Here is a 23,577-nt window from a genome sequence, read left to right on the forward strand (position 1 = left end):
AAGATTAATATGGGCAAAAAAACACAGACATTGGAGAGGAGAAGATTGGAAAAAAGTGTTATGGACAGACGAATCGAAGTTTGAGGTGTTTGGATCACACGGAAGAACATTTGTTTGACGTAGAACTATTGAAAAGATGCTGAAAGAGTGCCTGACGCCATCTGTCAAGCATGGTGGAGGTAAAGTGATGGTCTGGAGCTGCTCTGGTGCTGGTAAAGTGGGAAATTTGTACAAGGTAAAAGGGATTTTGAATAAGGAAGGCTATCACTCCATTTTGCAACCTCATGCCATACCCTGTAGACAGCGCTTGATTGGAGCCAATTTCATCCTACAACAGGGCAATGACCCAAAGCACCCCTCCAAATTATGCATGAACTATGTAGGGAAGAAGCCGGCAGCTGGAATTCTATCTGTAATGGAGTGGCCAGCCCAGTCACCACATCTCAGCCCTATTGAGCTGTTGTGGGAGCAGCTTGACCGCATGGTACCCAAAAATTGCACATCAAGCCAATCCAACTTGTGGGAGGAGGGAAGCATGGGGTGAAATATCTCCAGATTACCTCCGCAAATTAACAGCTAGAATGCCAAAGGTCTGCAAAGCTGGAATTGCTGCAAAGAAGCATTCTGTGCCGAAAGCAAAGTGTGAAGAGAAAAGTATTATTTCAAGTAAAAATCATTCTTTCTAACCTCGCCACTGTCTGGATGATATTTTCTATTCCTTTTGCAACTCATTTCATAAATAAAATGGAAAAGACAAAATTGTCTGGGTGACCCCAAACTTTTGAACTGTAGTGTACACTCTGCACCCCATCTTGACAGAAAAAAAAATGTAGACATTTTTGCAAATTTCTTAAACAAGAAAGACTGAAATATCACATGGTCATAAGTATTCAGACCCTTTGCTCAGACACTCATATTTAAGTCGCATGCTGTCCATTTCCTTGTTATCCTCCTTGAGATGGTTCTACTCCTAAATTGGAGTCCAGCTGTGTGTAATTAAACTGATAGGACTTGATTTGGAAAGGCGCACACCTGTCTATATAAGACCTCACAGCTCACAGTGCATGTCACACCAAATGAGAATCATGAGGTCAAAGGAACGGCCCAAGGAGCTCAGAGACAGAATTGTAGTAAGGCACAGATCTGGCCAAGGTTACAAAAGAATTTCTGCAGTACTCAAGGTTCCTAAGAGCACAGTGGCCTCCATAATCTTTAAATGGAAGAAGTTTGGGACCACCAGAACTCTTCATAGACCTGGCCATCCAGCTTAACTGAGCAATCGTGGGAGAAGAGCGTTGGTGAGAGAGGTAAAGAAGAACCCCAAGATCACTGTGGCTGAGCTCCAGAGATGCAGTAAGGAGATGGGAGAAAGTTCCACAAAGTCATCTATCACTGCAGCCCTCCACCAGTTGGGCCTTTATGGTAGAGTGGCCCGACGGAAGCCTCTCCTCAGTGCAAGACATATGAAAGCCCACATAGAGTGTGGAAAAAAACACATGAAGGATTCCCAGACTATGAGAAATAAAATTCTCTGGTCTGATGAGAGGAAAATAGAACTTTTTGGTGATAATGCTAAGTGAAATGTGTGGAGAAAACCAGGCATTGCTCATCTCCTTTCCAATACAATCCCCACAATGAAGCATGGTGGTGGCAGCATCATGCTATGGGGGCAGGGACAGGACGACTGGCTGCAATTGAAGGAAAGATGAATGCGGCCAAGTACAGAGAAATCTTGGAAGAAAACCTCTTCTAGAGTGCTCTGGACCTCAGACTTGGCCGAAGGTTCACCTTCCAACAAGGCAATGACCCTAAGCACACAGCTAAAATAACAAAGGAGTGGCTTCAGAACAATTCTGTGACCATTCTTGACCGGGCCAGCCAGAGCCCTGACCTAAACCCAACTGAGCATCTCTGGAGAGACCTGAAAATGGCATCCACCAACGTTCACCATCCAACCTGACGGAACTGGAGAGAATCTGCAAGAAAGAATGGCCGAGGATCCCCAAATGACTCATGGCTGCACTAGCTCAAAAGGGAGGGTGCCTCTACTCACTACTGAGCAAAGGGGCTGAATACTTATGACCATGTGATATACTGAGCAAAGGGGCTGAATACTTATGACCATGGGATATTTCAGTTTTTCTAGTTTAAAACATTTGGAAAAATTTCTACATTTGTTTTTTTTCTGTCAAGATGGGGATTGGGGGGCAGAGTGCACATTAATGAGAATTTACCAAATGGCTGCAATGAAACAAAGAGTGAAAAATGTAAAGGGGTCTGAATACTTTCCGTACCCACTGTACTTCGTACGCACATGGCTCCACTCTATAGATATTGAAGACACAAGGTAACTCTTCTTATTTGTACACACATCGATAAGTTGGTAAAAATAGCTCTGTACACACACGGCTCCGTTCCGTACACCTCATACACACGTGGTTAGGCTCTGTACACCTCGTAAACGCACGGCTCCGCTCCGTACACCTCGTACACGCACGGCTCCGCTCCGTACACCTCGTACACACACGGCTCCGCTCCGTACACCTCGTACACACACGGCTCCGTTCCGTACACCTCATACACACGTGGTTAGGCTCTGTACACCTCGTAAACGCACGGCTCCGCTCCGTACACCTCGTACACGCACGGCTCCGCTCCGTACACCTCGTACACGCACGGCTCCGCTCCGTACACCTCGTACACGCACGGCTCCGCTCCGTACACCTCGTACACGCACAGCTCCGCTCCGTACACCTCGTACACGCACGGCTCCGCTCCGTACACCTCGTACACACACGGCTCCGCTCCGTACACCTCGTATACACACGGCTCCGCTCCGTACACCTCGTACACACGCGGCTCCGCTCCGTACACCTCGTACACACGCGGCTCTGCTCCGTACACCTCGTACACACACGGCTCCGCTCCGTACACCTCGTACACACACGGCTCCGCTCCGTACACCTCGTACACGCACAGCTCCGCTCCGTATACCTCGTAACACACGGCTCTGCTCCGCACACCTCGTACACACACGGCTCTGCTCCGTACACCTCGTACACACACGGCTCCGTTCCGTACACCTCATACACACGTGGTTAGGCTCTGTACACCTCGTAAACGCACGGCTCCGCTCCGTACACCTCGTACACGCACGGCTCCGCTCCGTACACCTCGTACACGCACGGCTCCGCTCCGTACACCTCGTACACACGCGGCTCCGCTCCGTACACCTCGTACACACGCGGCTCTGCTCCGTACACCTCGTACACACACGGCTCCGCTCCGTACACCTCGTACACACACGGCTCCGCTCCGTACACCTCGTACACACACGGCTCCGCTCCGTATACCTCGTACACACACGGCTCCGTTCCGCACACCTCGTACACACACGGCTCTGCTCCGTACACCTCGTACACACACGGCTCCGTTCCGTACACCTCATACACACGTGGTTAGGCTCTGTACACCTCGTAAACGCACGGCTCCGCTCCGTACACCTCGTACACGCACGGCTCCGCTCCGTACACCTCGTACACGCACGGCTCCGCTCCGTACACCTCGTACACGCACGGCTCCGCTCCGTACACCTCGTACACGCACGGCTCCGCTCCGTACACCTCGTACACGCACGGCTACACTCAGTACACCTCGTACACGCACGGCTACACTCAGTACACCTCGTACACACACGGCTCCGCTCCGTACACCTCGTACACACACGGCTCCGCTCCGTACACCTCGTACACACACGGCTCCGCTCCGTACACCTCGTATACACACGGCTCCGCTCCGTACACCTCGTATACACACGGCTCCGCTCCGTACACCTCGTATACACACGGCTCCGCTCCGTACACCTCATACACACGCGGCTCCGCTCCGTACACCTCATACACACACGGCTCTGCTACGTACACCTCGTACACACACGGCTCCGCTCCGTACACCTCATACACACGCGGCTCCGCTCCGTACACCTCGTACACACACGGCTCCGCTCCGTACACCTCGTACACACACGGCTCCGCTCCGTACACCTCGTACACGCACGGCTCCGCTCCGTACACCTCGTACACGCACGGCTCTGCTCCGTATACCTCGTAACACACGGCTCTGCTCCGCACACCTCGTACACACACGGCTCTGCTCCGTACACCTCGTACACACACGGCTCCGCTCCGTACACCTCGTATACACACGGCTCCCCTCCGTACACCTCGTACACACGCGGCTCCGCTCCGTACACCTCGTACACACACGGCTCCGCTCTGTACACCTCATAACACACGGCTCTGCTCCGCACACCTCGTACACACACGGCTCTGCTCCGTACACCTCGTACACACACGGCTCCGCTCCGTACACCTCGTACACACACGGCTCTGCTCCGTACACCTCGTACACACGCGGCTCCGCTCTGTACACCTCGTACACACACGGCTCTGCTCCGTACACCTCGTACACACGCGGCTCTGCTCCGTACACCTCGTACACACACGGCTCCGCTCCGTACACCTCGTACACACACGGCTCTGCTCCGTACACCTCGTACACACGCGGCTCCGCTCTGTACACCTCGTACACACACGGCTCTGCTCCGTACACCTCGTACACACGCGGCTCTGCTCCGTACACCTCGTACACACACGGCTCCGCTCCGTACACCTCGTACACACGGCTTCGCTCCGTACACCTCATACACACACGGCTCCGCTCCGTACACCTCGTACACACGGCTTCGCTCCGTACACCTCATACACACACGGCTTCGCTCCGTACACCTCATACACACACACGTGGCTCTGCTACATCCACACTGTAAACCCCTCCTGACCCCACACATAAACTTCCCCTCATCCAGCACCATGACAACCAGCACAGCAGAGCCCTGCATACACTGAGGAGCTGATCATGTGACCCCTGACTCCTCCCCTCAATGTGACATCATCACAGGGCCTGTAAGCACAGAGCAGCCATATATCTAGTGTGGGTTGAGCCTAGAATGTACAGGCTGTAGTCATGCCCAGGAAGGAGCCTGTACATTCTAGCTGACTCACTATTGAAGAAGCTAGAATGTACGGGCTCCTTCCTGGGCCTGACTGCAGCCTGTATATTCTAGCTGTTTCACTACTGAAGACACTAGAACGTACGGGCTCCTTCCAGGTGTATATTACTGAGGATTTCAGATATACAGGCTCCTTCCCGGACCTGACTGCAGCCCGTACATTGCAATACACTCTTTACTGAAGAAACTAGAATGTACAGGCTCCTTCCAGGTGTATATTATTATTATTTATTATTATAGCACCATTTATTCCATGGCCATTTACATGTGGAAAGGGTATACATAAAAACAAGCACTATAATCATGAACATTACAAGACACAGACTGGTACAGGAGGAGAGAGCACCCTGCCTGCGAGGGCTCACAGTCTAATTACTGAGGATTTCAGATATATGGGCTCCTTCCAGGGCCTGACTGCAGCCCGTACATTCTAGCTGCCTCACTACTGAAGACGCTAGAATGTACGGACTCCTTCCTGGGCCTGACTGCAGCCTGTACATTCTAGCTGTTTCACTACTGAAGACGCTAGAATGTACAGACTCCTTCCAGGTGTATATTACTGAGGATTTCAGATATACAGGCTCCTTCCCGGACCTTACTGCAGCCCGTACATTGCAATACACTCTTTACTGAAAAAACTAAAGTGTACAGGCTCCTTCCAGGTGTATATTATTATTATTTATTATTATAGCACCATTTATTCCATGGCCATTTACATGTGGAAAGGGTATACATAAAAACAAGCACTATAATTATGAACATTACAAGACACAGACTGGTACAGGAGGAGAGAGCACCCTGCCTGCGAGGGTTCACAGTCTAATTACTGAGAATTTCAGATATATGGGCTCCTTCCAGGTCCTGACTGCAGCTTGTACATTCTAGCTGACTCACTACTGAAGAAGCTAGAATGTAGGGACTCCTTCCTGGGCCTGACTGCAGCCTGTACATTCTAGCTGTTTCACTACTGAAGACGCTAGAATGTACAGACTCCTTCCAGGTGTATATTACTGAGGATTTCAGATATACAGGCTCCTTCCCGGACCTTACTGCAGCCCGTACATTGCAATACACTCTTTACTGAAAAAACTAAAGTGTACAGGCTCCTTCCAGGTGTATATTATTATTATTTATTATTATAGCACCATTTATTCCATGGCCATTTACATGTGGAAAGGGTATACATAAAAACAAGCACTATAATTATGAACATTACAAGACACAGACTGGTACAGGAGGAGAGAGCACCCTGCCTGCGAGGGTTCACAGTCTAATTACTGAGAATTTCAGATATATGGGCTCCTTCCAGGTCCTGACTGCAGCTTGTACATTCTAGCTGACTCACTACTGAAGAAGCTAGAATGTACGGACTCCTTCCTGGGCCTGACTGCAGCCTGTACATTCTAGCTGTTTCACTACTGAAGACGCTAGAATGTACAGACTCCTTCCAGGTGTATATTACTGAGGATTTCAGATATACAGGCTCTTTCCCGGACCTTACTGCAGCCCGTACATTGCAATACACTCTTTACTGAAAAAACTAAAGTGTACAGGCTCCTTCCAGGTGTATATTATTATTATTTATTATTATAGCACCATTTATTCCATGGCCATTTACATGTGGAAAGGGTATACATAAAAACAAGCACTATAACCATGAACATTACAAGACACAGACTGGTACAGGAGGAGAGAGCACCCTGCCTGCGAGGGTTCACAGTCTAATTACTGAGAATTTCAGATATATGGGCTCCTTCCAGGTCCTAACTGCAGCCCGTACAGACTGCCAGGACCCCAACAAAACCTCCCCCTCCCCTTTAAGAGACACCACGACACAATTTTTCTTTGAAAACAAAACTCTTTTTATTTAACTTTTTCTTTGGAGAGTCAAAGGAAAAACAATGCTCTCATCTTTTGGGTAAAGTTATGGTCACAGCTCTTCCAAAACAGGCGTTAAAAACCAGCCAAATATACCAGGGGTTTTTGGTAAAGTACCGCCACTCGGCCGTCCGGTGCGGGTATTCCACCTCCATTTTTTCTTAATTCCGACCCCTTCCGCTGCTGTGACTTGAAAAATTGCCAAAACAATCGAAACACTCACATCTCCATTCCATCACACAAACCTTAACAAGAGGGGAGGGTGGGCGGGAAACTGGTCCGGGTCCTCAGAGATACTGGGAAAACTTTCCCTTGAGCCTATGCGACAAGCTGCGTGGGGAGGCACCAATGACGCTCTTGGGGAGGAGTGACAGCGTCGAGAGGTCTCTTAAAGGGGAATACTCATTTTTTCACAGGAGGGGGCCAGCAGTCAGGGGGCAGCATCCACATTCGGGCTGCAGTGCCCCACAGACTGCCAGGACCCCAACAAAACCTCCCCCTCCCCTTTAAGAGACACCACGACACAATTTTTCTTTGAAAACAAAACTCTTTTTATTTAACTTTTTCTTTGGAGAGTCAAAGGAAAAACAATGCTCTCGTCTTTTGGGTAAAGTTATGGTCACAGCTCTTCCAAAACAGGCGTTAAAAACCAGCCAAATATACCAGGGGTTTTTGGTAAAGTACCGCCACTCGGCCGTCCGGTGCGGGTATTCCACCTCCATTTTTTCTTAATTCCGACCCCTTCCGCCAAGGAGCAGCAAATCAACGAGCTGCGACCCCACCCAACATGGACTGTAGCGCTTGCACGACACCCTCACGGATCCCCGCCAAAAACAACTCCTGACCACTACCATTCAAATGCACTCCATCCGCCCGCAGGTAAGCCGTATTATCACCCTCCAGCTGGTGATGGCGGACGACCACCCCGTTTTTGAACCGTATGAATTTTGAAATCCGCTGATTCAGCGTACGACGGGTTCGTTCCATGGCAAAACCATCCTTAGCCCCATGCCAAACCAATCGCGGAATCACCTCGGACCAAACCAGCTTCATTTTAGGGAAGAAACAGGGGAATTTGTCCATATCTGACCGCATAAGGGTCAGTAACTCAGCCAATGGAAAAGAAACCAGGTCGTTACCCCCGGCGTGTATCACCAAAACCACAGGGGATGAGACCATCTTCGATATCATGACCACTTCCGGTAAGACTTGCGGCCAGGACAGGCCCCTGATACCTCTCCAGTTAACATCGACGTCCAGCAATCCCAAGGACCGGCCACCGGGTCGGGAGTCCGCTCCCCGAGCTGCCCAGTACACAAATGAATGACCTAGGATCCACACACTCGGACGGCTTGTATCTGAAAAGAAAACAATGTCAAACCACAAACCAAAAACAGTTGAACATGTAACGTCGCCCTTGGACGAATGCCTCCTATGCCGTGCCTGCGCTTAAGACCAGCTCTGGGCGTATGTATCTCATGAAGCACCTAGATCGCCATCTCCCAACTCGCTGGATATCCGAGTCTTGCATGCCTGCCCGGGAAGCCTCCGTGGCGGCCCCGATCCGGAACGAATGAGTCCCGAACTCAGCCGCTGGAAGGCCAAGGTGGCGCAAAATGCGACGCAAAAAATTTAAAAACTGCCCCGCTAATAGGGGGGAACCGTCCTCGTGTGTGAAAAAATGCGGCCCATCGGTTCTGATCGCTATAAAAGAGCTCGCAAGAACTCCAGGAGACACTGGGCCCGAGATAGAAAACAGGGGAAACCATGTTCCCCTGCTTTCCTGATCCGTCTTAGATTTACGCAAGCGTACTCGCAACCCGTCACCACATACTACAATATCGTCCCGTCGTAAACCACTAATGTCTCCCCGCGCCTTCGGTACAAGTTCCCCGACCCGAAGGGCCCCGAAAAAGGCGGTTCCAAAAGCCGCAGCAAACAGTGTGGATTCATATGGGGAAGTACACAAAACCTTTGCACCATTAATTAAGTCAGCCAACAGCCGAAACGAAATGGGCCTCCTGCAATCGATCCTGATGTCGCTTCTCCTCCAACCCTTCAGAACTTGATGCACCAAAAAGGACTTTGTAACATCTGGCCAGTTCCTGAGTTTAAAGTTAAACGCTATGCCTGACAGCCGGTTGCGTGTAACCGCCCCGGATGCCCGCCTGTTGTGCAGGGACACCAAATACTTCAGTGTTAGCTGTAATAAAGTGTCGCCCGAAGGCGTGTCCGAAATTTCCCCCACCGACTCGCACCAATCGCTCCATGCCTTACCGTAGGCTCTCCAAGTCGACGGGGCCACTGATGAATGGATCATCGGGAGCAGCTGAGCGGGACATCCCACATCCCTGCTGGGCACACCAAACCTTGAACCTCCGCTGATGGATGCAGCTCCCGAAATCTCTGAAATTGAAAACGCGACAGGGCGTCCGCCATGTTATTTTTACAACCAGGAACATGCTTCGCTTTAAAACAAACGTTTATTGATAAGCATTTCAAAACCAAAAATCTGATCAGGCTGATGACTGGCGGGGAAGAGGCAGACAAGTGGTTGATGGCATGTACCACACTAGCATTATCGCACCAAAAAATGATCCGCTTGTTCCTCAACGCCTCCCCCCAAATTTCGACCGCGACCGCTATAGGGAAAAGTTCCAGCAGGGTTAGATTCCCGGTCCACGCCCACCTCACCCAGTGTTCTGGCCATTTTTTCGCACACCACTGAGTGCCGAATATGACCCCAAATCCAACTGCTCCTGCAGCGTCCGAGAAAAGCTCTACCTCCGAGTTTGTCCGGTCCGCCTCTTGAAAGCAAGTGCGGCCGTTATATGTACCCAAAAATTTTTGCCACACACACAAGTCATTCTTTAGAGGGGTTGTTATTCGAATTCTATGGTGCGGAAGCCGTACCCCACAAGTAGCCAATGACAGGCGCCTGGAGAAAATCCTGCCCATAGGCATAACCTTGCAAGCAAAATTGAGGGAACCCAATAGTGACTGCATTTGTACCAAGGTGACTTTTCCCACGGAAATGACCGCCGAAATAAGGTCAAGCAGGCCTCGGATTTTTTCCGGGGGGAGCCTGAACTCCATGGCTTCAGTGTCAATGATTATACCCAGGAAAGACAAGACCGTCACAGGGCCAATGGTTTTTTCCATTGAAAGGGGGACGCCAAACCGTCCCATCAGGGACTGAAAGCATTCTAATACAGATTGGCACATAGGAGAGTCAGCAGGCCCGACGAATAGGAAATCGTCCAAATAGTGAGTTATCCACTCGGAACCTGTCTCCCGGCGGGTTACCCATTCCAAAAAGGAGCTGAACATTTCAAAATACTGGCAAGAAATGGAACAACCCATGGGGAGACAGGTGTCGAAATAATACTCACCGTCAAGCATTGCGCCCAACAGGTGATGACAGTCTGGATGCACCGGCAAGAGACGGAAGGCCGACTCTATATCGGATTTAGCCAAAAGGGCACCCCTGCCGGCAAGCCTGACCAATTCAACTGCCCTATCAAAAGACACATAATGGACCGACGAGTCTTCCTCAGGTATACCGTCATTCACCGACCTACCCTTGGGATAGGACAGGTGATGAATCAGCCGAAATTGTCCGTGTTCCTTTTTGGGAACCACCCCCAAGGGTGACACCCGCAGGTTACTGAAAGGTGGGGCCTGAAACGGACCTTGAAAACGCCCCAAGGCCACTTCCTTAACCAGTTTAGACCGGATGACATCCGGGTTTTCCCTTGCTGATTTCAAATTGGGGGATGACGAGGGGAGCCTAGAAAAATTGAAAGGTATGAAAAAACCAAAAGAAAAACCGAATCTGATTTGAGCTGCGGCCCTCCTATTGGGGTACCTGCTTAGCCACGGCTCCATCATGGTGACGTTCACTGGTGTCACGGTGTTCCTGAGACCCGGGTTTTGCACCGTGGGCTTTTTGAGCGGGCTTGTTGCATTTGGTGGCAGTGTGAGGCCCCCCGCACACCGAGCACTCGTGCTTGTACTTGCACAGGGTATGATATTTACAGAACCCGTCGTTGAACAACCAACATGTTCCCGGTCGGCGGACGGCCACCGCGCCCGTGCTTTGAGATCCGGGTGCGGCAGCCCCCCCGGGAAAAGGCTGGAGAAACCTCTGCGCCATCATCAGGCGAAGCCAAGAATCAGTGGCTTTGACTCCCCACCCCAAGTGGGGCTGAAGGTCCAAACGGCGGCGGAAGTCCTCATCGTACTTCCACCACGCAGAACCTCCGTGGGCCTTGTACGAGCTGTAAATGCTATCCATGTAAATAAATAATTCTGAGCACCTTTCCGGGTGCCGCTGTCCCATAACACACCCCAGGACGGCGAACGCCTGCAACCAGTTATTTATGGTCTTGGCGACCTTAGGCTTACGGTCATAAAACTTCTCGCCCGGCCGCCGTTCCCGGTCAACCGAATGCTGGTCTGTCGATATTAATGACCAGATGTCTACGTAGCTGTTGGCCCAAATTAACTCTTTTACCTGAACTTCGAGGTGGGAACCCAAGGGGGGGACACCGCAAAAAAGACCACCTTTGTAAAGGTCCGGAGCAGGCGGGGTAATTTTAGACCCCTCCGGCACCTGTAATAATTTGGGGTTCACAAATACTTTTTTAAAATGAGCCGGTTCCCCCGGCGCAGCAGACCCAACCCCACTCCAGACCCCAACGTAAGGGTACTCACCTTGTGCCGAAAACATTGTGTTTCCCGTATCCTGGAACTGGTCCACGGATGTTGGACCCACATCCCCACGCTGTACAGATGTAGCGGTCGGTGTTCTCCGTCTTCTCCGTGACCTCTCCGGGGATTCGTCTGAGGAAGAAGGGGAGCGCCAGCGCGATGACCTGGAACGCCGGCTACGCCGCCTAGATCTAGATCTGCCGTGGCGACGGCTGCTAGTACGCCGCCTGCTACGTCTACGCGCGCGCTGCTCGTCAGATGATGATGATGAGGAAGCACGTCCGCGTTGGCTACCCGCACCACCCGCAATGGCCGTGGCCGGGGTCCCAGCACGTGACCGTGATATGCTCTGATACCCTCCGCTAATTACCCCCGCCCTCATCTGCAGGAGGCTATTCTGCAGTCCAAGTGGCGAACTGGCCCCCTCCCCCCTTGCATAGGGAGCCCATTGGTGAGGTACCATTACACTGGAGGGATTAAGCTGTGAAGCTGAACCAGAACCTAGTGGGGCAATAAGTAAAGGCTGGCTCAACTGTGATGGTGGCGGTGTCTGATCAGGTGGGGGCCACAGGACCAACTGTCCATCCACCTGTGGAACATTTATGGGCCCTTCTCCCCCCACCCTTTGTGCTAGAGGTGCCAGCTCTAGCGGTGCTCTCATGTCCGCTGAAGCACCACTAGAACCAGAGGAGCTCTGACATGTATTATTTCCTCCCATAGCAACTAAGGGGAGGACGTTTGGGGGAATGCTGCACAGTGAGATCGGATGCAAAGCGGCTCCCCTTACCCCCGTGCAGCTGCCTGCTGCTTGCAAAGAGGGGCCGTCAGCCTGCTCTGCCCCCCTGCCCCCTGGAGCGTCCCTCACAATGGCGCCGGCAGCCGCGCTAAGGATGGTGGGCGGGGGTAAACGCTGGGAGCGCGAAGAGCTTTTCTTCGCGCTCCTTTTTGAATTTTGTGGCGGGCTCAAGCGGGCCGGCGGGCGGGTATGTCTCTTAGACCTCCGCTCGCCGGCACCGCTCGCTTGAACCTCGGCAGGGAGGAAGCTGCCCGCAGGTAACAGCCCTGTGAGCCATCCGCTCCCCTCCCTGCCGATACGATCTCTCACCGCATCCATAAGCGGGTCCGTCATTCCGGCAGTCCAACTGGTCCGGGTCCTCAGAGATACTGGGAAAACTTTCCCTTGAGCCTATGCGACAAGCTGCGTGGGGAGGCACCAATGACGCTCTTGGGGAGGAGTGACAGCGTCGAGAGGTCTCTTAAAGGGGAATACTCATTTTTTCACAGGAGGGGGCCAGCAGTCAGGGGGCAGCATCCACATTCGGGCTGCAGTGCCCCACATTCTAGCTGACGCACTACTGAAGACGCTAAAATGTACAGGCTCCTTCCAGGTGTATATTACTGAGGATTTCAGATATACAGGCTCCTTCCCGGACTTACTGCTTCCCGTACATTGTAATACACTCTTTACTGAAGAAACTAGAATGTACAGGCTCCTTCCAGGTGTATATTATTATTTATTATTATAGCACCATTTATTGCATGGCCATTTACACGTGGAAAGGGTATACATAAAAACAAGCACTATAATCATGAACATTACAAGACACAGACTGGTACAGGAGGAGAGAGCACCCTGCCTGCGAGGGTTCACAGTCTAATTACTGAGAATTTCAGATATATGGGCTCCTTCCAGGTCCTGACTGCAGCCCGTACATTCTAGCTGACTCACTACTGAAGAAGCTAGAATGTACGGACTCCTTCCTGGGCCTGACTGCAGCCTGTACATTCTAGCTGTTTCACTACTGAAGACGCTAGAATGTACAGACTCCTTCCAGGTGTATATTACTGAGGATTTCAGATATACAGGCTCCTTCCCGGACCTTACTGCAGCCCGTACATTGCAATACACTCTTTACTGAAAAAACTAAAGTGTACAGGCTCCTTCCAGGTGTAAATTATTATTATTTATTATTATGGCACCATTTATTCCATGGCCATTTACATGTGGAAAGGGTATACATAAAAACAAGCACTATAATCATGAACATTACAAGACACAGACAGGTACAGGAGGAGAGAGCACCCTGCCTGCGAGGGTTCACAGTCTAATTACTGAGGATTTCAGATATACGGGCTCCTTCCAGGTCCTGACTGCAGCCTGTACATTCTAGCTAATTCACTATTGAAGACACTAGAATGTATGTGCTCCTTCCAGGTACAGTTGTGCTCAAAATAATAATGTGTTTAAAAACATGAGTTAAGGCCAAAATTGTTACAATAGTTTTTATTTCCATGCATTGGGAATGTTTCACACTGTTTTCTAAATGAAAACATGCCGAGAAATTTATAGATTGTTTAACTACTTTACAGAAAATATAAAAAAATGAACATTGGCTGTTAAAAAAAAATACCAGTGTGTTAAAATATATCCCTTAAATATATTTTTCTTCAAATACGTGATAAGGCGCATGAAAGACGAACTTAAAAAAATGTAAAAATAAATAGATATATTTTATATTTAGTAAAAGGTTTGCCAAAAAATAAAGTTACAGTTCAGTTACAGAGTGGAAAAAAAATAGTATTCTTTCTTAGCTTACGTAAAGAGTTCAATAATAGAACAATTCTTACAAAATCAATAGAAATCTTCGTTCATCTTTCCTTGGTTCCTGAATGGTTAGGCAAGCCTTAGATACTGTAGGCCTGACAGCATGTGTTACTTCATCTTGCATGGGCTGGATAGATTCTGGCTCAGCTTCGACATGTGCAAGAGTGACACACCCCCCCCTCCCATGTGCCATGTTATATATGCAGCTGTCCAAACCATATAGGGTTATTCTGCTGAGTGCATGAGGTCACTCACTAGCAGCTTCCAAAGAGCCTATATCTAATATATAAAGCTGAATGTATGTGTGTGTGTGTATGTGTGTGTGTATGTATGTATGTCCGGGATTGGCATCCGCACCGTCGCAGCTACAGCCACAAAATTTTCCACACTCACACTTCTGGACCCCGAGAGCGTCATAGGCTATGTTTTGAGGGGAAATTTTAACCCCACTCTTTACAGTTATTCGCCAAAAAACCTGTCTCCATTAAAGCGAATGGAGCTGGGAGCCACAGTGCACCAGAACTTCAGAAGAATGCGCAGCCACGCCTTTATATGGAATGTTGGCGTGTCACAATGCAGCCAGAGAAAGAGACAGACACAGACAGGGAAAGAGGCAGACACAGACAGGGTAAGAAACAGACATAGACAGGGTAAGAGACAGACAAAGAGACAGACACAGACAAAGAGACAGACTGACAGGGAAAGAGACAGACAGGGAAAGAGAGGGAAAGAGAAAGACAGGTTCAGAGACAGACACAGACAGGTAAAGAGACAGACAGGTAAAGAGACAGACACAGACAAAGAGACAGACAGACACAGGGAAACAGACAGACAGGGAAAGAGAGGGAAAGAGACAGACAGGGAAAGAGACAAACAGGGAAAGTGACAGAGATAGATAGACAAACAGACAGGGACAGAATTTGAGACACACGGAGAAAGAGACAGAGACAGACAGGGAAAGAGACAGACAGACAAAGAGATAGAGAGAGAGAGACAGAGAGATATATCAGAGGGGGAGACAGACAGAGAATGGGTGAGAAACAGAGAGACAGTTACTATCCCGGGCGTTAATATATTCTATTTATACATTCTATCCCGGGAATGTTAATATTTTCCTTTTTTATTAACAGCAGTTATTAACCCGGGCATTTACTGTGAATCCCTAACGTAATATTTAGCTACATAACCATTTTTTTAGAACTGCTTCCCATCTATGTTGCATAGTCACCAAATTCTGATGTGGCGCCCCTACGGCTTCAGGCACCACAGTGTACTGCACTTCACTTAAGGTCCAGTATTCATCATGGATACGGAGGCGTTCGTCACCAGTAACAACCACCATCACATTCAACCAACACATATACACGGGAGTACTGCCACTGGGACCGGACTAGGGTAGGTGCTGGGGTAGCCATAGCGAGGTATGGGACCTCATGCCCACTAGTTCTGGGACCCGGGAGTCAAGGCAACCACAGGGGAAGCGAGGAGCCATCTAACACACAATAGGCAGTCAGCACCAGACACTGTCCGTGTGAGGTCACACTCAGAAGCAGACAAGCCAGGAAGCAAAGACATAAACAGACAGGGGCCCGTGGTCTGGCGCTGGAGGCTCAACCTGGGTTCTTAGGAAAGAAAGGGAATTCCAAAGTACGCGGGGAGTGCGGAAGGCACCCGTGACCCATTCCACGGCCCAGGAGCTGGGGTGGAGGGAAAACATCTAAAGGTGACGCACAGAAGGAAACACCGGCCTCGTCCTCCGAAGTATCTGGGATCGGCGAAGCCCATCACAGCGTAGCCCGGTGCTCCAAAAGCAGTGTGCTACTAGAGAGAAAAGACCTTGAACTGCATCATCTGTGTCATCCATTTTCTGCTGGAACTTCCAGTATCGCGCTCCTGCATCGACAGAGACTACTACCGCCATCATCCTCCCTGGGGCATAGCTCTGCCTGTGGAGAGCTGTACCATCTGAGCTGCGTAGTCATCCACCTCAGAAGAGAGAAGCAATCCCGCAGCGGTGGCTAATAACTGTCCTCACACCACAGGTGGCTTCACAAACTACTACTCCCATAATCCCCATCCCAAAGCTTTATTGACACCGCCGGGCGAGGCCACCGTGGCGTCCCAGGAGAAGAACCGTGGCATGGTGACGAGTAAGCACCCGACCCCATGGGTGCGTCACTGGCACCTGTTGTAAAAACATTAAAATTAATACATCTAGTTATCAAATATTTTATAGTAGGACATATATGTTCACAGTTCTGTTTATGTTGGAGGGCATAGTTTATTGATAAAGTTCTCATAAGGAATAAATATTAAAATATCCATATTGAATATACATAAGTGCTGACATGGAAGGATATATATATCATTTGGAAGTTTCTAGAGATTACACCATGTGACATGCGTCCAGCAGTAATTTCCCTATATGGTTTGAACAGTTGTCATATAACACACGATGGAGGGGGCTACTTCGGCTCCTGCACGTCGTCAGCTGTCCCAGAATGCTTACAGGCTGCAAGATGAACACATGCTGAGAAGCCTACAGTATATCACCCCTGCCTTGCCATTCAGAATCCAAGGAGAGATGGATGAAGATTTTCTATTGATCAGTATGGACTAAATGAACTCTTTTCCGTAAGCTAATGAAGTATATTATTTTTCCTTTCTGTAACTGAACCCTGGCAACCATTTTTAAATAGATAAAATACATTTATTTTTTTACATTTTTGGAGTTCTTTCTTTCATGCGCTTTTACGTATTTGAAGAAAAATATATTTAAGAGTATATTTTTAACACCTGTCAACTCTTTTTCCAGCCCAGAATGCTTTGACTACATCCCATAATCTATTTCCATTTGTTGGCTTTGCCTCAGAAACACCATTTTTGATGTCACCCCACAAGTGTTCTATTGGATCATGGGCTCATTCAGCCGACCATTCCGTTTGTCCTGCTCAGTTCCTTTTTTTGCCGACCTACTGACAAGACCATCTTTTCAATGTGTTTTGTGTAGAATCGAATGCCATATAGAAGTACTTCTGTGTGCCATCAGTTTGATAAAAATACACATTGGTGTCCATATGTCCATTCCATTACTATGCAATATGTCCAATTCTGTTCCGCAAATGCGGACCGTGACACAACACAAGTCAAGGGGTCTACAAAATCCCCGTAAGATACACGGACGTACTTCTGTGTGGCTTCCGTCTATCGGTGCCCCCGCAGTCTGTCTCACACTCCCCAGCCAGCCCCGCAACTGCTCACAGCAGTGTGTAAGCAGTTGAGGGGACGATAAGCGCTGTCGTCTCAAGGTTAGCAAAGTTCATTACCTGTACTGATGAAGTCCGTTGAACTCGTGACGTCAGCTCTCATCACTGAGTTCCATGCTTGCAGCCATATCACCTCAAGTCTCATGAGCAGCCCAAGGCTGTGAGTACCGGTGAGATCACAGGCTGCTCGCCATACTTTGCATGCCAACGCTGCGGTCATTGAACTCAGTTACGAGCTCTAACATCAGAGGTTCAGCGCAGTTCATCACTGCAGCTAATTAACTGAGCTAACCTCACGACGTCGGCGCTTGCCATGCCCTGCCGTGACCTGCCTGACCTAATGATGTTAGCTCAGGTCAATACACTGCTCTCCCAGTCAATGGGGAACATTCTGTTCTTCACTGACTGTGACAGTGAGTATGGATCGTCGTAGGAGACTCTTATTGGATTACACCTGACCCGGATTTGTTTTTTCTTTCAATAAATTGGTGAAAGAGGGAATGTGTTGGGAATTGTTTTTTCAAATACAAATTTGTTTGTCCTTTATTTTTTTCATTACTGACTGGGTTAGTGATGTCGGGTATCTGATAGATGCCATGACATCACTTAAATCTGTGCTTGATGCCAGCAGACCTTATACAGCTGGTATCAACCCCATATATTACCCAATTTGCCACTGCACCAGGGCAACAGGATGAGCTGATGCAAAGCAACAGGATTGGCACATCTAATGGATACGCCACTTCTGAGGCAGCTGCGACCTGCTTTTTTTTAGGCTGGGGTGTGTCCAATAATCATGGACCTCCTTAGTCTGAGAATACCAGACCACAGCTGTCCTCTTTACCTTGGCTGTTGATCCAATTTGGGAGCACCCCATAATTTTTTTTAATTATTTATTTTTTGGCCACGTACCAGGCTAAACACTTTTTAGTGCCACATCAAAGGCACTAAAGGGTGCAAGATTACAAAATTCAGTGGAGTGGGACATTATATGTCTTTCTCATCTATCTATCTTTCTACTTTTAGACTGTATGTAACCCTCCTTCCGTGTTTTTGTGGTCCGCAAAAAAAAAAGGCACACAGACCGTATATGGAATGGAACGGAAGGAATGCGCTTGTCACACGGATGTCCCACGGATGCATCCGTTGAAACACAGGACCGTTGTTTGCAGACTGCAAAAATGGGACGGTCGTGTGAATGTACCCTAAGGTCCAGGTATTGGACTTGCTGCTCCATAACCTCCATTTTGTTGGAGTGGAAACAAAATTTTGGTTAGGGTTGTTGTCTTGTTGAAACACCCATTTCAAGGGCATTTGCTCTTCAGTGTAAGGCAGCATGACCTCTTCAAGTATTGTGATATATGTAAACTGGTCCATGACCCCTGGTATGCGGTAAATAGGCCGGTATCATAGTAAGAGAAACATGCCCATATCATGATGCTTGCACCACCATGCTTCACTGTCTTCATCATGTCCTGTGGCTTTAACTCAGAGTTTGGGTGTCGGCTGACAAACTATCTGTGGCCCTTCGAGCAAAAAAGAACAATTTTACTTTCATCAGTCCACAAGATGTTTCTCCATTTTCCTTTACGCCAGTTGAGGTTCTCTTTGGCAAATTGTATCCACTTCAGTATATGTCTTTTTTTAACAGTGGGACTTCAAAATTCCTGGCGTCACGAACAGGATATGAGCAGGACTCACTTACCTGGGTGACATGCGCCTTGAAGACCGAAAACTGCGAGTTTCCTGCCAACTCCGCCATCTTTCCCGCAAAAGCGCGCAAAGCAGAAGGCCCGCCCTTCGTCCTGAGTGTGAGGCCGGAACCGGAAGTTCCCAGAGGGCCACAGCATCGAGAAGAGTGCCGAGTGAAAACCGAGGGGGCGTGACGGCATGTAGCAGCAGCGGAAGAGAAGCAGGGACTCCAGTACTCTGCCATAACGTTCCTGGAACGTGCTGTTCCCGGAACCGTGACCTGAATCGAAGAAGAGATGGAGCAGCTGTGCAGGAGAATGCGGATGCAGTTCCTGTTTATACTGGACCACTTGAGAGAAGAGATGAGGACCCTGGCGATGGCGGTGCGATCCCGTGCGATTGAGATCCTACGTGAAGAGAGGGTAAGTAGTTACCCAGTCCCTGTTGATTACCCTAATCCGGCCAATGCAGCTGTGGGATCCGGACCACCCCCAACCCCGTCCTCGGTGGACGCCGAGCTACCTACTTCCACCCCGGCAGTGGTACCATCAGCTCCTATATATGAAACTCCAGCTGCGGGAACCCCGATTATGTCCCTTGACCCAGTCACGACAGTGGTCACCCTGACACCGGCCAGACCAGACCCGGCCGCATTACCGGGCCCGTCCTCAGAGGTGGAGCACCCGGACTCTGCAACCTCGGCTGCAGAGCAGTGGGTTCTTCTGTTTAACAAGGCGGAAGTGGAGCCTGGAGAGCTACCGGTTCCTCCGCCGCGCGACATCTCTATGGCTGTTGGGGCCGCAAGAGTGCACCTGAAGCCAGAGCCAGCTAAGGAGCCCTACTGGGAGCGAGCACCACTTTAGCCAATTGTCACCAAGCAGCCCCTGGAGATTGTGGCTCTGGACCATGTCAAATTAACCCCCAGCAGGAGTGGATATATGTATGCACTCACGATAGTCGACCACTGCACACGGTTCTTGGTGGTGGTACCCGTTAAAGATTTGACTGCCAGCACCGCGTTCCAGGCACACTTCTGTAGGCTGCATGGGTACCCCGATCGAGTCCTTACGGATCAAGGCCTTGCATTCGAAATCTTCCATGAGATCTGCAGTCTGTACGAGTGCAAAAAGATACGCACCACACCCTATCATGTGCAGACGAATAGGATGTGTGAAAAGATGAACCACCTAGTGATCAATCTGTTGAAAACCCTTCCTCTTGAGCAGCGGTACCAGTGGCCTAAAAAACTACCAGACCTTGTGGACATCTATGACAACATGCCGGTGGGATCCACCAAGTGTACCCCAGCTTATCTGATGAGACCTAGACCTGGAAGACTTCCCGTTGACTTGGAGACGGAGGTCGAATTGCCCGAAACCCACGTGCCCGGAGCGGATTGGGACTCGCGTCGCCAGATCCAGTACAAACAGATTCAGAAGTCCGTTGAAGAGAGTTTGAATCAAACCCGGGAACAACAAGAAATAAACTTTAACAAGCAAGCAAAAGCAACCACCTTCGCCCGCGGCGAGATTGTATTAAAAAGGAACAGAAAGCTGCACAAACTAGATGATCAGTGGGAAAAGGAGCCATATGTGGTAGAGCCATCCAACTTTAATAACCAGAAGACCTGCCTAATCAGCAAGGATCAAGGAAGGACCACATCTACGGTATCCCGAGACCATCTGAAGAAGTGCCCAGAACCCTTAAGGGTGGCAGATGAACCTCAGCCTCAATTGGTGGAAGGAAAGAAGACGATGATCCGTACCATCCTAGGTGACTTTCCGGAAGATTGGCCTATGCAGAATGGAGCAGTAATAGTCCCGGTGTTAACATTCCCACAACCCATGGAAGAACTAGAACAGAAAAGGCTTACTGACACTGCACCCACTCCAGCACCTAGAGTAGCGCCTGTACCCTTGCCACGCACACGTAGGGTCCTACCAGAGCTACACCCAACACTGAGGGCGAGGAACCTGTAGAGGTGTATTGTCATGCCACCAGGGGGGGATGAGGGTCTAGAGTTGAGGTCAACCCGTGCTAACTTTGGTCAGCCCCCACGGAGCTATCGTGAAGAATGCTAGAGGTACCAGTAATGTTTAATGTTGTAACAGAAATTGCTAGGTATCGGTGTTTCGTTTGTTATTTTACTAAGTTTGTTATTTTTCATGTAGAGATTTTTAGAAAATGAGTGTCTAATCAACAGGGTCTAAATGAAAAGAGTGAAAGTTACCTGATTTGAGAGCAGATTGGCAATAATGTGTACACTCGGTACATGGACTTTGTTAATTATATATAGTTAAAATGGACCATGGTCAAAGGACTGGTTGTGACCAATACGAACTTGTGTTTTTGTAAATAGTTGCACCTCCTGTGCCCACCAGAGTCGTCTATTACAACGCCCATGACCGTAACCTGGTCACGGACCCACAATAGGTTTGCAGGGGGTCAGGTTGTTTGGGTGGCGAGTTAATGGAATTCGGGACATTGGGACTGGACTGTTGCAGGAAGAGGCTGCAACGGGGCAGGTTGAGCCTCCTCTACTACTGAAACCGGTAGCGTTCCACCGTTGGAGAGATTAACTCACAAAGTTTCCCGTAACGTTTAAGTAACCAGCCTCACTAATGAGGGATGTATTGTGTAAATAAAAATGTTTCTTTTTTTCTACTTCAGTTTTAAAAAAATAAATAATAACCTCTGATGTACTGTAGCTCGAGGACGAGCTACGTTTAACGAAGGGGGAATGTGATGCCCTGGCCTATCAGGTCGTCACAGGGTATTGTGCAATCTGCCCTTCGGTGCAATATCCACCTCCTCCTTGGTTATGGGTCCCTAACCAATGGTGTTGCCAAAACCAGCTAATCAAAATCCTAGGAACACTCTGCACCACACCCACCAGTGGACAGCATGACAAGGGGCACAGTATTGTCGTGGAGGACAGTCAGCGGTCTTTTACCATTACAGTGCTGGGACCAGGGCAAGACGGGGTACGTGGACCCTAGGTCAGGGAGTAGCTTCAGGCAACCTGACATTTCACCCGACGAGAACGGAGCCTTCAAGATCCGCTCTCCACCCGCTCCAAAATTGGGGTACTAGCGCAACGAGGGGGACTTTCCACTAAACCGGTCCAGGAAATCTCAAGCATGAACCCCGAGAGCAAGCTCCCTCAGTCACACTGGGGAGCGGGACCCGATTAGTTTCAAGCTATAGGGGCCAACTAGAAGAGAACATGGTGCCAAGGGAAAAGTCACAGATCATCAGGCAACACCAGCAGAAACAGGACCCAAACATGCTCCCAGTCAGCGGCAGCAGCGTCCAGAATTTTTGTTTACGAAGTTGTCGGTGTACGCTTTATGGCCTGAGTGAGTACGCAAGTGACCCCCAACGGCACGTCCCGCCACCATCACAGAGTCCCGGGGCATTCCCCCACCCATGGAGGGGGTTAAACACCTGACTGCCCACTCCATCGCCATCGAGTACTCCCAGCTGCAGTGGTGGTACTCCACCTTACCACACACCACGGGTGGCGTCACGAACTTTAAATACACCATCCCCTGTAAATACCCCCTGTATTCGAGTGGCCGCGCGACCCCCGGGTCCGGACTCCCCTCGTGCCACTGCGGATCCGAGCAGCCCGGCTGCTGACGTGGGGGCGGCTCAGTCTCCATCTGTCTCATAGTGAATTTTCAGTCAGGGGTTCTGTCTGAAGCCCATGTTTCAGAGATTTTTTCACAGATTCTCCTGTTTAAGGCTATGTGCGCACGTTGCGTACAGTTCACTGCAGAAATTTCTGCAGCGATCTGAAGAGCACATGTGCGCTTTAAATCGCTGCAGAAATGTCCGTAGTGAAGCCGATTCCATGCGCTCTGCCTGCAGCTCCTGCCATAGACAGAGCAGGAGCTGCCGGCAAAGCGCACGGAAGAAGTGACATGTCACTTCTTTTTACGCAGCGCTTTTTGCATCAAACTATTTTGAGAGCTTTCATTTTTCTTTGTCTAGTAAAACAGTCATCTAAGATTGTTTTTCTGCAGCACTAGTTTACATTTTTATTGTTAACATTTACATGCACATACCATTTTTTAATTGCTTTATATTAAGATTTTTGGTATGCAGAATGAAATAAAAAACCCCACAAAAACATTAATTCAGGACTTTTTCACACCGTTCCGCGTGTGTTACAAGTGAGAAGATGGCTTTATTCTCATGATTACAGAGATACCGGATTTGTATTGTTTTTAGTGACTTTGCACAATAAAATATACTAATATTGAATATAACAATAATTATTTTTTAGCTGTATATTTAGTTTTTTTCTCATGATAGTTGTTTGGCATCTTTATTTTTGCAGGACAATT

General features: G+C 49.3%; 1 protein-coding gene across 1 annotated transcript in view; it reads left to right on the forward strand.

The window, feature by feature from the left end:
- Positions 1–23,577, forward strand: part of LOC142313139 (uncharacterized) — a 165,098-nt gene that overhangs the window by 46,679 nt on the left and 94,842 nt on the right. The gene's annotated exons all lie outside the window — the stretch shown is intronic.

The sequence above is a fragment of the Anomaloglossus baeobatrachus genome, chromosome 5 (genome assembly GCF_048569485.1).
Source record: "Anomaloglossus baeobatrachus isolate aAnoBae1 chromosome 5, aAnoBae1.hap1, whole genome shotgun sequence".
Classification (NCBI taxonomy): domain Eukaryota; kingdom Metazoa; phylum Chordata; class Amphibia; order Anura; family Aromobatidae; genus Anomaloglossus; species Anomaloglossus baeobatrachus.